At 48.9% G+C, this 13,755-nt stretch overlaps 1 protein-coding gene across 9 annotated transcripts in view; it reads right to left on the reverse strand.

Annotated features, from left to right (window-relative positions):
- The window catches only part of LOC140690926 (uncharacterized), a 65,463-nt gene that overhangs the window by 43,085 nt on the left and 8,623 nt on the right, over nucleotides 1-13,755 (reverse strand). For 6 of the 9 annotated variants that reach the window (XR_012066304.1, XR_012066303.1, XR_012066302.1 and 3 more), the window contains one exon: nucleotides 1,395-1,599. The exons of 1 other annotated variant lie outside the window; for it this stretch is intronic. The gene's annotated coding sequence lies outside the window, so the exon portion shown is untranslated. Of the gene's footprint in view, nucleotides 1-2; nucleotides 151-1,394; nucleotides 1,600-9,192; nucleotides 9,462-13,755 lie in introns of those variants that run through there. 2 more of the 9 variants (XR_012066298.1, XR_012066306.1) reach the window with 2 other exon arrangements.

A 13,755-nucleotide genomic window follows, 5' to 3' on the forward strand; every position in this document is an offset into this window, starting at 1 on the left:
ACCTGGGTGGGGGCAGGAGACCTCTTGCTCTTCACTGCGCCAGTCCTGCTGCGATGGACAGGTGGATGTCCCCACTGCAGACTCAGCCACCAGCATGCACCCGCCCATCCACTCCTTGTCTTCACTGCTCTGGGCCACAGACCCTGGGGATACAGTGGTGTATGGGACACCCCTGTGGGACTTAAAGGGAAACAGACAGTCAACAGTAAGGAGATTGGACCACAAGTGTTTAGATAAGGAGAAAAACCTGGCAAGGTAGGGACGGTGTCAGCAGGAGAGTAGGTAGGTGGTCCAGGCCAGTGAGGGGTGGGGGTGGGACTCTGGGAGGGGGTCCTGGAGTTTGAGGGGACCCAACAGAGCTAGGACCTAAGGAGGTACGTGGGCAGGGAGAAAATCCCCAAGGGGTGCTCAGAGAGGCTCAGCAACCTGAATCCCCCCAACCCTGTGTGACTCACGGGTGTGTGAGGAACAGGGGAGAGAACAGCAGACGGGCAGGAAGTGAGCATGACAGAGAATCACTGGGAACAAGAGACAATGCGAGGGGACAGGCAGACCCAGGCAGCCAGGGCGTCGAGGAGCCTGCAAGCGAGGGAGGACGGAAGCCCCCAAACCAACAGAAGCAAGTGGGAAGGAAACAGCAGAGTGACAAAGGGGAGAAGGATAAACGTAGACCATGAAGAGCAAACAAAGCACAAGAGGATTCGGACCCAGTTTAGTATCAGTTGTTACACTGCTAGGGTCTAAAGGCACAGAGTCTGAGTTGGATTTTTTCTCTTTTTCTTTTTTTTTAATTGAAATACAGTTGACATACAATATTACATTAGTTTCAGGTGCACCGCATAGTGACTTGATGTTTTCACGCACCACGAAGTGATTACGGCAAGTCTGGTAGCTCCCTGCCCCCAACCAGTCATTACAGTGTTACTGACCGTGCTCCCTGTGCTGTGTGTTACAGCCCTGCGGCTTGTTCGTTTTATACCTGGAGGTTTGTGCCTCTTAATCCCCTTCACCTATTTTTATGCCCCTACCCTATCCCCAACACCTGGATTTTTGCAAAAACCTCTAAGCCTCTATGTGAAATCCTGGGTGAGCTGCTGGGCTCTGGTGTGCGTGGGTGGAGGCTTTGGGCCCTCGGGGTGAGTGTTGGAGGGAAGGGCAGGCCTAGAAAATGGAGACCTTGTGACCGCCACAGTCTGCCAGCTGGGGCCACCCAGCGGGCAGGAAAAGCAGAGAACCTGGCCATGAACCAAGGACTTGACTGGAGACATTCTCGGTCCTGCCCCCACACAGCCCCCCTCCCCAGCCCCGGTCTCATCTATGGACAGGCAGGAACCATGACTAGGAAGCAGTCTGTCTCACAGCAGGAGGGGAACTAGGAAGCAAGTGCGACTCACCTGAGGCCTGGGCGGGAAGTAGGGGGCCCCTGCCCCCAATCCTGGCATCTCCTCTGCTCTTCAGGCCATGGAGAGCAAAGCTACAGAACGTGGTGCACAAGGGCAGAGTGAATGGTCAGGGTGAAGGGCCTGAGCTTCGGCCGTCCAGCTCCACCATCTGCTCACTGCCAACCCTGGGCAAACCTCTGAGCCTCTGTTTCCTCACCTGCAAAACAGGTGGTGAAGACTGAGGAGGCCTGAGCTAAATTCATGCACTGAGTCCTCTGTGCCTAATTCTCAGCTCAGCCTTGAGGGGGGTCCCGTTACTCCCCCTGCTGTGGATGAGCATGCGGGCTGAGAGGCAGAGGTGCCCCAACCCCGTCCACCCCTGCCCCCATCACTTAGGCAGAGCCAGGGTTCAAACTCAGCTCTGTCCTCTGACTCCAGGACCTCTGTTCCCAAGCTTCTAGTGTTTCCAAGTTCCCAGCGACAGTGCCTCTGCATGCATGTAAAAAAATGCCCACTACTGTGCCTCGCTCGGAACAGGCTCTGCTCCCCCGCCAGGCCCCCAGGACAAGGGCCTGCACAGGACAGCAGAAGAAATTCCACAGGGAAGTTGGGGTCAGTGCCAGACGGAGTGCCCACAGAGTCTGACCCTCTGGGGTCCCGAGCCTCCCTGGGACCCACTGAATGAAGGTGTTCCTGGCACCAGCAGCCTGGTGGACTTGCTCCAGGCAGATCTGTCACACCGGGGAGCCCATCCAGCCACTGCCAGAGGGCCTGGGCCAAGACTGGGGCATTGGCCTCACCTCTCCACAGCAGGGATGAGGGAGGCCCTGTGGCACCAAGGGACCCCAGCACATGTGACCACAAAAGAAGTGTGACCACTGATGGCCCAAAGTGGGTGGGGCCTGGGGGGCCTGTGTCCAGTCTCAGGAGATGGTTCCGAGATACTTTTTACAGTTATGGCAACTCTCCAACCCTTGGCATCCCATGTGTGAAGTGGAGACGACAGGAGGGTTGTAATGAGGCTGATACATGCACACCGGGTGCTGGGCACAGAGCCGGGCTCCCCGTGGGCGTGAGTAAACTTCAGCCCCTTCCCTGGCCCCCCGTGCCTACTCTCTGCCTTTTTCCCTCAAAAGCCTCAGGTGGGGGACCCCAAAACTAACTGCACAACAGCTTGCCTCCTGAACTTCCCCAGCTCCAATCCCACATTTTCTGTCCACACTTTCAGACACCTGGAGCATAAGCCCCAACTTGTGCTCTTACTTTTCATGTATCAGACCTTTATTTCTGCCAACCTGCAGTCACATCTTGTTCCTAACAACAATAACCATAAAAATAATGGCACTAAGGGCCAGGTGCACTTCTAAACACTTTATACTTATTAATTCTGTTTGCCCTCACAATGGCCCAAAGAGGTACACAAAATTCTCACAATTAAGCAACTTGCCCTAAGCACACGGCCTTAAGTGGTGCAGGGAGGACTCTAGCCCAGGCTCAGAGTCTGTGTCTTCTCTGTGACCCTGCGCTGGGGAGTGTCGGCTCTCAGACCCTCCCCTTGTCAGCACATCCCATCCAGTGCCTTAGAATACCCTCCCTGCAGGAAGGCTCTTCCTCCACAGCCGTGTGCATCAGAACCTTACCATTTTCATGGCCTTCTCTGCCGCTGCCCTCCTCCACCCCTTGCCTGGGCCATCACCCCTGGGCCCTGGCTCATGGTGGTCTCCAGAGACAGCCACCCAGGCGCAGATCCCAGCACCACCTCTTTCTAACCAGGTGGCCTCTGGCAGATGCATCTGTTTCCTCGTGTGGAAAACAAGGGTAACAGTCCTATTCACACAGCTTCTGTGAGAATTACACAGGCTGGTTACCCATCAAGCACATTAGGAAACACTCAAAAAGCTCCCTTTTAGTTCACCTGAATTATTTTGTCCACCAGACTAAACCCGCACAAAAATGAGCAAGAGCAGGGAACAAGCAGACTTTTTCTGTAAAGAACCAGAGGGGAAACATCTTCAGCTTCGTGAGCCACATGGTTGCCGTCACAGCTACTCCACTCTGCCACAGCCACTCCACTCTGCCACAGCTACTCCACTCTGTCACAGCTACTCCACTCTGCCACTGTACAGGAGCAGCCGGGCCCAGATAACATGAAAACAGGATGGACCCGAGCGACTGTCGGCGCCTCTCCCTGCTCCAAGGGCATCAGTTCCCATCTGATTCTCTCCTGTTCCAAGTCAAAACCTGTGCCCTGAGCATACTGGGTGCCTGGGCGTCCACGCCAAGGAGCATGAACTCCACATGTGGCACGGCCTCTGTTTATTTTTTTTTTTAGCTTTTCTTTGGATGATGATAAACTATTCGATTTTTCATGTCGTTTCTTCCACCTTTTTTTTTTTCTTCTTCCACCTCTAAGTTCCTTATCTTCTGTTTACCTGAGGAACTCCTTATTCAAATGCTCAGCTCAGACAGCCCCTGGCCTGCAAAGCTTCCCCCGCCCCCACCAGGAGGGAGGCAGCTTTCACCCTCACATTGCTGCTCTGTGCCATGCACTGTGCCACAAGCTTCACGTGCATCAGCAATCCTGTGGAATAGGTACTGTGTAATCTCACTGAGGCCCAGAGAGGTCAAGTAACTGCCAACGTCACACAGATGTCCTGACCAAGGATCCCAGGGCCCCATCACCTTGTGCCATCTCCCTGTTCTGCACAAATTTCTACTTTCATGTCATCTTTTCACGGATCTACCTCCCCATATGAGGCCAGGTTTTTTTGCAAACCGGCCTCATGCAGAGATAATTCATCTCTGTGTTGCCAACACCTAGAACAGCGCTCGGCACTTAACAGCTGCTGATCCCCTCATAGGTGTTCTGAGTGGGCTACAGTGTGCCAGGAAGGGCTGAATTCCTGCTCTCAAGGGACATACATATAAGCAAACATCTGAACCACAAGAGAAAATGAGACATGAGAGGCAAGGGGAAATAAAATGCTCAGATGGTTTAGAGAAGGTCTGAGAAGGTGGTGGCATTAGAGTCAGACCCTGGAGCACACTTAGGACTCGGACGAGAAGGGATGGGTGTGGGGGAAGCAGGTGAGCTCAGAGAAGGGAGGACCTGGGCAAACTTGCTCTTGAAGTGCAAATACTAGCTGACAATCAAGGTGACAAGTACCTTCATGTCACCAAGGGAGAAAAGGGCCATTTAAGGCTGTGGAGGAGCTGCAGTGCGGAAGAGCTGGTCGGGGCAGCCACGCTCCCACGTGTGGGCCAGTCAGGGTGACTGAATAAAGACATCTTCCTAAGGGGAACCCTGTGGCCAGCTTCAAATAACAGAGCTGCCCTTGTTGAAATGATAACTTCCCCCATTTACTGAGCACATGTCTTCTGATTCTCATGACTATGACCAGTACAGTCGTCTCCATTTCACAGATAAGAAAATCGAGGCTCATATATCTAGCACAGAATAAATAGCCCAAGATTTAGAGTCAGAGGACCTTGGTTCCAAGCCTCACTCTTAGTTTCCTGTACTGATGGCAGAACTTTTTTGGAAAATAATTTGTTAGAATTTATCAGGAGTCTAAAAATATTCATATCCTTTAAACCAGAATCCTACTTGTAGGAAGCTATCTAACAAAGTAACACTAAAGAGCTTAACACACAAAGATGTACGGAAAATGTGAAAGCAGCCTAAACAGCTGGTTAATATATAGCCATTTACAAATGATTACACAATGTTTAATGTCATAGAGGGAAACGTTTATATTAAAAGTGGTTATGAGAAAACAGCAGGTTATGAGAAAACAAAATTGCCTGGGTGTTAAGAGCTGAACAAGGTCCCACTCCTGGGCTTGTACCCAGAAGGAGATCTACTTCAGGATGACACCTGCACCCCAATGTTCATAGCAGCACTATTTACAATAGCCAAAACATGGAAACAACCTAAATGTCCATCAACAGGTGACTGGATAAAGAAGATGTGGTATATTTATACAATGGAATACTACTCAGCCATAAAAACCGACAACATAATGCCATTTGCAGCAACATGGATGCTCCTAGAAAATGTCATTCTAAGTGAAGTAAGCCAGAAAGAGAAAGAAAAATACCATATGAGATCGCTCATATGTGGAATCTAAAAAACAAAAACAAACAAACAAAAACAAAGCATAAATACAGGACAGAAATAGACTCATGGACAGAGAATACAGACTTGTGGTTACTGGGGGGGGCGGGGTAGAGGGTGGGAAGGGATAGACTGGGATTTCAAAATTGTAGAATAGATAAACAAGATTACACTGTATAGCACAGGGAAATATACACAAAATGTTATGATAAATCACAGAGGAAAAAATGTGACAATGAGTGTGTATATGTCCATGAATGACTGAAAAATTGTGCTGAACACTGGAATTTGACACAACACTGTAAAATGATTATGAATCAATAAAAAATGTAAAAAAAAAAAAAGAGCTGAACAAGGTTAAAATGATGCATGGAAAAAAGACTGGAAGAAAATGCACTTGCAACCGGTTTATCAGGGTATCTCATCCTGTATAAATGGGTATCATTCCTTGTATTTTTCAGTGGCCGCCCTCAGGAGCACCATGTCAACCCCTCTTTCCTCACTGGATCGCTTAATAACAGATGCCACAGATCCTCCACTACTTCCAGAAACTACAGTGGTCTCCTTCTGGTAATGCAGGTTCATTTTAAAAGTTTACACAAATAAAAACACCGGCTTAAAAATGGCCATCTCAAGCTCCCCTTTGAAGCTCTTGCCCTGCCCCTCCCAGGGAAGCTGGATGTAGCCATGACCTGCTGGCTTGAGTGGAGCATGGGGGGGGACCGGGTCAGTCCTCTCTGCAGGGGGATGTAGGCAGGGACGGGGGGAGGGGCCCTGGGGAGGTGGCCAGTGGTCTCCAGGTTGGTTGACTGCAGCAACTCGAGACCGAGGCTGTTGTCTTCCTCTGTGGCCACATCCCCAAACCGGCTCTCTCATGCAGAACCTTTCTGAATCTCAGCTTCCTTATTGGTAAAATAAAGGAAAACACGCTGCCTGGGGTGTGTGGTGGACGTTCACAGGAACACTGTCAACCGTGAAGCACTGTGTAAATGTCATTAGCTATTGTCACTGTTCCTGTGAGGAGCTTGTTCTTTGAAATGTCTACTATTAATTGAAGTGGATGCCTGCACTTAGAGAAGGTGAATTTTCCGTCAGACCTGTTCTCCAGCCCCACCCCCCACTCAGTAAAGGGCAGCACTTTCCCAGATGACATGATGCGGGCCAGGCCTTTGGAGGCAGCCCGGGCTCTGTCCTCTCAGGCCATTGGCTGTACTTCCGTGTTTGGAACTACACTCACTACCCGTCAGTCGCTTCCTCACTCCTGCTACTGCCCCATCTGGACACCGCACCTCTCCCCCTCCTCCAACTGGTCCCCCTTCCCCACCCTCACCTCCTGGTCACCAGTCTCTGCTGGTGTTGGTTGGTTTCAGTTGCTTTTGGCTCCAAGCCCTCCAATGTCTTCCATCTCACTCAAAGCGAATCCAAATCCCTCATCAAGGTGTACGAGGCCCATAGGACCTGGTCCACTGGTTCCCTCTCTGACCCTCCTTCCCTCACCCAGCTCCAGCCACAGCGGCCTCCTCGCGGTTTCCTACAAGCCAGACATGCTCCAGCCTCAGGGCCTTTGTACCTACTCTAGTCCCCTGGACTGGAACATGCTTTCTGCAGACAGTCATGGGGCTTGCTCCTTCACCTCAACAGAGTGTCCTTCCCTGACCATCAAAATGAAAACAATGCATCCCTACCCTACCTCCTTCCCTTGATTCCTCTTCTTAGTACTTAGGACCCCTGACATATTAGCTATTCATTTGTGTAAGGTCTGCCACCCCCATTAGAATGCAGGACATTGTCCACGGCATAGCCCACCACCTGGCAGATATTAACTCCTTCTAAACATTTCATTATAAGGACGGTTTCAGTTACACCTGCCAAGTCCAATGGCAATTTTCGTGGCCTGGGGTTCTTCTGGATTGGGTTCCCTTCCTTGTGTCTCCGGGAAGCTCTATGCCCTGAAAAGGAACAAAGCCTGTGCTCCACGTTCAATTTAAGGCGGAATGTCCCTGGCTCTTGGGGTTTGGGGTTGGAGGGAAGCAGAGGGTCGCAGGGAAGCAGAGGGTCGCAGTGTCTGACCATCTTTAACCCCCTTCCTGCCGCCTGCAGCTGGCTGGTATCAGGTGAGACACATACTCCCACAGCCCACTTTCTGGGAGGTTGTGCTGTGGAAGACAGACACATGTAAATAACCAAGAAATGTGATCAAGGGGGTGGGCAGCTGTGGGGAATGTATCATCCTTACCAGAGGGTGGAGGGAGACACAAGTACCCAGAGCTCCACAGAGCCACTCCTGGTCTAAGAGCTGGGAGGTGGGGTCGTGTACCCAATGTACGACCAGGAACTCAGGGGACACCACCCTCCTGGCCTCAGCTTTCACGGAGGTCAAGTTCTGTCGCCTCTCTGCCTGTTGGGTGACTACATTTCAACCCAGGCTGCTTCGTCTTCAGGGGAGAAGAAATCTCCATTCTCAGTGTGGGGCCCCATCCCCTCACAATGACAGGCTCACTGACAGCCCACATGGTCACAATACTCATTGGCGCCCAGTGCTGGGGCCCCAACCCTGCCCTCCTGACTTTTGCTGGCAGTTGGCCACCTTCCTTGCCCCTTACCCAGAAAGCCGTACTTCCCAGAACTGTTTTCCACAAGCAGCTCCCTCCCTTCCTCCTCAGACCTGCCCAGACTGGCCTGGGCACTTCGCAACAATGTTCTTTGCCTGCAGAAAGTGGCTCAGCTCCAATCCCTTCCCACCAGAGGCCCCTGCACGCAACTGCCGAGGAGCTGCCAGCAGGGGGAGCCAGGACAATTCAGATTCCACAGCGGGACAGGAGCCAGGGACAGGAGTCACAGATGCCACTTCTCCAGGCTCAGGTCATTTTCTCCTCATCTAAGATATGCAAAACCTGGTGCTCTGTTCCAACAACTGAGGGTGAGGTTCAGGGGAGTGGAAAGCCAGATGGAATCCACCCAGTCATCAATGACTGATCAAGCACCTTCTAGTGCCAGGCTGGACGCTCACGCGGGCTCATTGCTGGCCGCAAACGTGAGAGTCAGGAGAACTGGAACTGGAGGTCCGGGCACTGGGACCACAGTGAGGGTACATGTCAGGCTCCCGGGACTCTGGGAGGAGGAGAGACCAATGAACAGAGTCTGAGGCCAGAAAATTCTTGTGCTTCTTCCAGCACAAAAACCCTGCCAGAGCAAGAATGCCGGGCTCAATAAAACAGCTAAAAGCAATCTAAATGAGAGCTCACATCCCCGCATCTGAGGGAGACAGCTCTGGGAACAAGGAGAAAGCGAAAACTTGATCAATATCCCGATTTTGGTTCAAAATCCAGCGGGGAGACGAAAGAAGATTGGCCGAGGGTTGGTAATTCCACAACATGTACCTGGTAACTATATTATTCTTAGAGAAAATTCCCACAGGGAACGTTCATATATGTATCAACAATTTGGTCAATAATCGCTACAGACAAGTTTCACAGGACGTACCCTGGTGCTTATGGGAGAAAACAGGGCATCTCTGCTCACCCAAAGTCCCCAAAGAGTTCGGGACACCCTGAAGCTGCCCCTTCCCTCCCACACCTGCTGCCAAAGCCCATGGTCCTGACCCTTTATAAAGAGCAGCACGTGTGCAAGTGACACGTTGCTGTGGCGCCAGACCCACGTGGTTCACAAGAACAGGAAGAAGAAAGCCGAGACCTGCATCCGGTCTTCTGTTGCCCAGTAGGGAAGGAGTGTTTGGCGAGGATGGCAAGAAGGGAAGCCACGGAGTGAGGGGTGAATGAGGCTCCTGGCAGCACTGTGAGGTCACTGGGCCACCTTGAACAGGTCCCAACATCTCTGGGAGCGCCTCCTTTCTAAAGACAGGGACACATGAGGAAACAGCACCTGTAGGTGCTTGTTTGGGCAGCATGAGAGAAATCCAAAAGACAGGATGTTCCCCCATGTGTCTCCTCATCAGCGTGACATCTCAGGGATAGTAATTTACAAAAAAAAAAAAAACCCCAAGAACAAAGAGCAGATTGTAAGGCTGGTGCCACTCCTGAACTCTGGAGAGCTCTGGTTCAAGAAAATGGCTTTCTTAGGCTTCTACCCTAGAAATTCAATTCATGACTGACAGGAAGTGTTGGATCTGGGCTGAGACAGGTGGGAGTAGTTGGATCCGGGCTGGTGCTTGACAGCTAACGAGCCTCGACCCAGAAGAAACAGTACACACATGGCTATCTAAAACAGTAAAAACCAACCCACAAAACAGGGTGACATAAGAGCTTGACAAAACCAAGCACAGCTCTGTAAGGCAATAAAACAAATACTTCATAATTATTTTAAATGACAAGGGCACTGATTCCATCAGTGATCCACACAGAAGCACATGCTCCAAAAAAAAGGAAAATACAAAATACTGATCACAATACCCAACTGTACTACATATTGGAAGCATCTGGAGTAATAAAAGTAGAGCACTCACAAAGCTGTATTCATCAAAACAGTATGGTGCTGGCATAAACATATGTATCACTGATCAGAATTGAGACTCCAGAAATAAAATCATGCATCAATGGTCATTTGGTTTTCGACAAGGGTACTAAGACCATTCAATGGGGGAAAGGATAGTCTTTCAACAAGTGGTGCTAGGACAGCTGGATATATACATGCACTATATGACACCAAAAGCACAGGCAACCAACGGAAAAAACAGATCAATTAGATTTCATCAAAATTTAAACTGCATCAAAGGACTATTAAGAACATGAAAACACAACCCACAGATTAGAAGAAAATATCTCATATATCTGATAAAAGTCTAGCATCCAGAATATATAATTATTAAAATAAAGACAAACAACCCAATGGAAAAAATGGACAAAGGGCTGCAATAAACATTTCTCCAAAGAAGATAAACAAATGGCCAAAATGCACATGGAAAGATGTTCAACATCTTTTCATTGGTCATTAGGAAAGTGCAAATCAAGACCACAATGAGATACCATTTTCCCCCAGTAGGATGGCAATCATAAAAAAAGGCAGGGGGAGGATGAGTGTTAGCGAGGATGTGGAGAAACTGGAACTCACATTGCCAGTGGGAATGCAGTGATGCAGCCACTGTGGAAAACAGTCTGGTGGTTCCTCAAATGGTTAAACAGAGTTACCCACAATTCTACTCCCAGGTATACACTCTAGAAACGGGATGCTTTCCCATAAGTCTGAGGACTTGTGAAGGTGACAGAGGGCCACTCAGTGTTGGAGAGGACAGGCTCCTAGAAAGTGGAAATGCTCTTCCATTGCCTGGGTAGCAACAGCCTGGCTGTGACGGGGCGGAATTTCTATTTCTGACGTCGTCAGGACAATAAGGGAGCTGCTGCCAATGCTGGGTAGAACTCAAGAACACTTAGCAGCGGTGGCTGACTTCCAGCTGAGCCATTAAGGTAAATGGAGAAGAAAGCAAGCACCAGGTGGAAATATCGCTGGAAACTCACAGACACCCTGAGTGTTTGAAGCTGGTACTTAACCTGCTGTCACTGAAGTCAAGCCTTTTCTGACCTCCTAGAACTAGGCCGGGTACCCCACCATGAGCTCCATGATCCCTAGCAGTGACCTCTACTGTAGCATTTATTTCTACTCCTACTCCTGTTGGCTCTACCCCAAGACTGTGAGCTTCTCGAGAACAAGGACCTGGCAGGTCACTGCTGTGTCTGCAGGACTCAGCCTAGTGCCTGTCTGTGCCCAGCAGATGTGTAATAACCCCTTAATCAGTCACCCTTTACTGTCTGTGTTACACTCTTTAACGCCTACTTATAAATGCCCTGTATTGTTTTAATTTCCTTATGTGTTAGCCTGGTCTTTATAATCAGGTCATTAAGTTTCTGGAAGATAGCAAATATACTCAGGACTTCTAAGTCAGGTGACTGACACACTTATTAAAAACTAACACTTAGTCAGGGCTCAATGGATGTCAACAAGCCAATGATGGAGGTACTATTTTAATCTCTCGCTCACTCCATATGAGAAAACTGAGTTACAATGAGTCAGTAGCTTCTATAAGATGACGCAACTAGGGAGTGACAGAGCTGGGATCTGAACCCTGACCTTGGTGCCTCTACTCCCAACCCCTACAAGAGGCTAAGAAAACTCGGAATTACAAACGCCAAGTGATTTACTTGGGATCAAACTGCAGCGCTGAGCCTGGAAACCAGGCCTTCCCAAAGCCTGCACTCTTAATGATCTGACACGCTGCTTCTCTTGCTTAAACATCTGTGCTAACACCCAGATCGTACTGGGTGTTGACAGATTTTAAAAGCTGCAGATCCAGTTTACTGAGATTGAAGATGAGGTTCCCTTCCAAAAGAAGCATCATTATAGTTCACTGGGTTGATTTACCTTAAACACCGACAGCCTAGGCTCGCCGGCCACCTGAGTTTGTGGTCTCTAGTGCTCTCTCTCCCTGCGACACGGAAGACTGTTTCCCTCAACATGAAACCCATGGTTTCCAAGGCTGGCCTCTAATTCAAAATCCGCTCCCACTCAGGAATTTATTTTTCCCTTTTTACCCCCCAAACCAGTGATGTGATGTCCCCAAGTTCCCTGGGGACCCTCGTTTCCCCAATGTGGAATGTCTTGTTTCCGAAAGTAACCTGTGCTCCACAAGCCTTCCTGGCCGTTTTATTGTTTCCCCTTAAAAAATTACTATTCTGTGTAGGCTTATTAGACTCTCTTCCTTACATTCTCTGCTTTCTCTCTTTATTTCAAACATTTACTAAACACTTAACTATGTACCAAAATGGACATAATCTAACTCACTGAAGGCCATACTTTCAAAGAAATGGCCTTGGGAGTTTAGATATTTTGACTGGAGTATGATTTCCTTCACAAAACTGTCCCCTGCTCAGTTTGCAATTTTACACCCAAATACCTCTCAGCAAAATCTCTGTGTCCACAGCACATCACACACCCAGAGCATATCTGGAGTCATCACATTAGCTCTGACTCCAAAGATTTTTACCAACACCTCGGCCCTCTTGCTGACAAAAAAGATTCTTAAGCCTTTTAGCAGTTTTATGGCTTCCTTAGAGTTCTTCTAAGTTCAAAACAAATCACCCATCTTTCTTGGGAAATGCTCTGGAGGCTATTTCCTGAGTTAACGGTACAGCTTTGTCTCTCTGGATTAGCACTGATTTAGTATGAAACCAATCGTTAAATAGCTCTGAAATCTTTAGTAAAATATGAGTACTGCATTTCACAACGTTGTCTTCAGGCTAGAAACCATCCAAAATGAGTATCTGGGCAGTGCTGTATCATATTATTGTTGCAGGAATCTTTCCAGAAGAAATCTGGTTTGGAGTAATTACAGGCCATAAAATACGGCCACATCGCACGACTACATGAAGCAAAGTTCACATCTGGATACTAAGAAAAAAAACCAAAACATCATCAGTGATGATGACAGGCCCATCTCTGAACTAAATCTCATTTCCCTCAGGAAGGAAGGGACTGAACCTATTATAACAGAATATGCCTTTGAAGGACTGAGAAACAAGTCCGTCATTCCCGGAAAAAAAAAAAATCAAATCACGCTGATAAATGTCTTAGTTACAAGGGAGAAAAAGCAGAGATGACTAAGCTGAAAACAAGACTCCTCTGGCTTGTCTCACATCTCTTCTAGGCAGTGTGGTTCCTGATAATACACATGGCACAAAATACGGTCTTGCTGTATATCAAAGTGTGTAAGGTTGGGAAGACAACAGTTCTTTAAACAGAAAAATTACATGGTAACAGCAACAGGTAAGGAAGCTTTGGGCTTCTGAGGAGGAAGTTCTGGCAGCCTATACAGGCCCAACGGATAATCTGGGAGTGGTACAAGTACTGGTCTGACTACAGCCGGTCTCTATTGCCATCAGGGGAAAAGTATAATCCAGCAGAAGCAGTCCTTCAGAGACTCAGGAGGGGCATTTCATCAGGGAGTAACTGAGCACTCACTGTACACAAAGGCTATAGATTAGATGCTAATCCCAAAGAAGCCCCTGCTCCTCTGAAATTAGACTGCATTCTCATCTCCTCAAGCCTATATATTTTACATAATGAAACAAAATCATACATCTCTTGCAGTGGTGGACAAGTATTAGGACCCGCAAGGAAAACGGTGCAGAGAACCCTTCCCCTTCAGCCTTCTGCCTGTGGAAACACCTTAGTGCAGTCTTTCTTCAGCCGGTGAAATATTGCCGTTACCCTCTCCCTCTTACGCTGTTTCACCTTTTTTCATAACAT

This window comes from Vicugna pacos, chromosome 32 (genome assembly GCF_048564905.1).
Source record: "Vicugna pacos chromosome 32, VicPac4, whole genome shotgun sequence".
NCBI lineage: Eukaryota > Metazoa > Chordata > Mammalia > Artiodactyla > Camelidae > Vicugna > Vicugna pacos.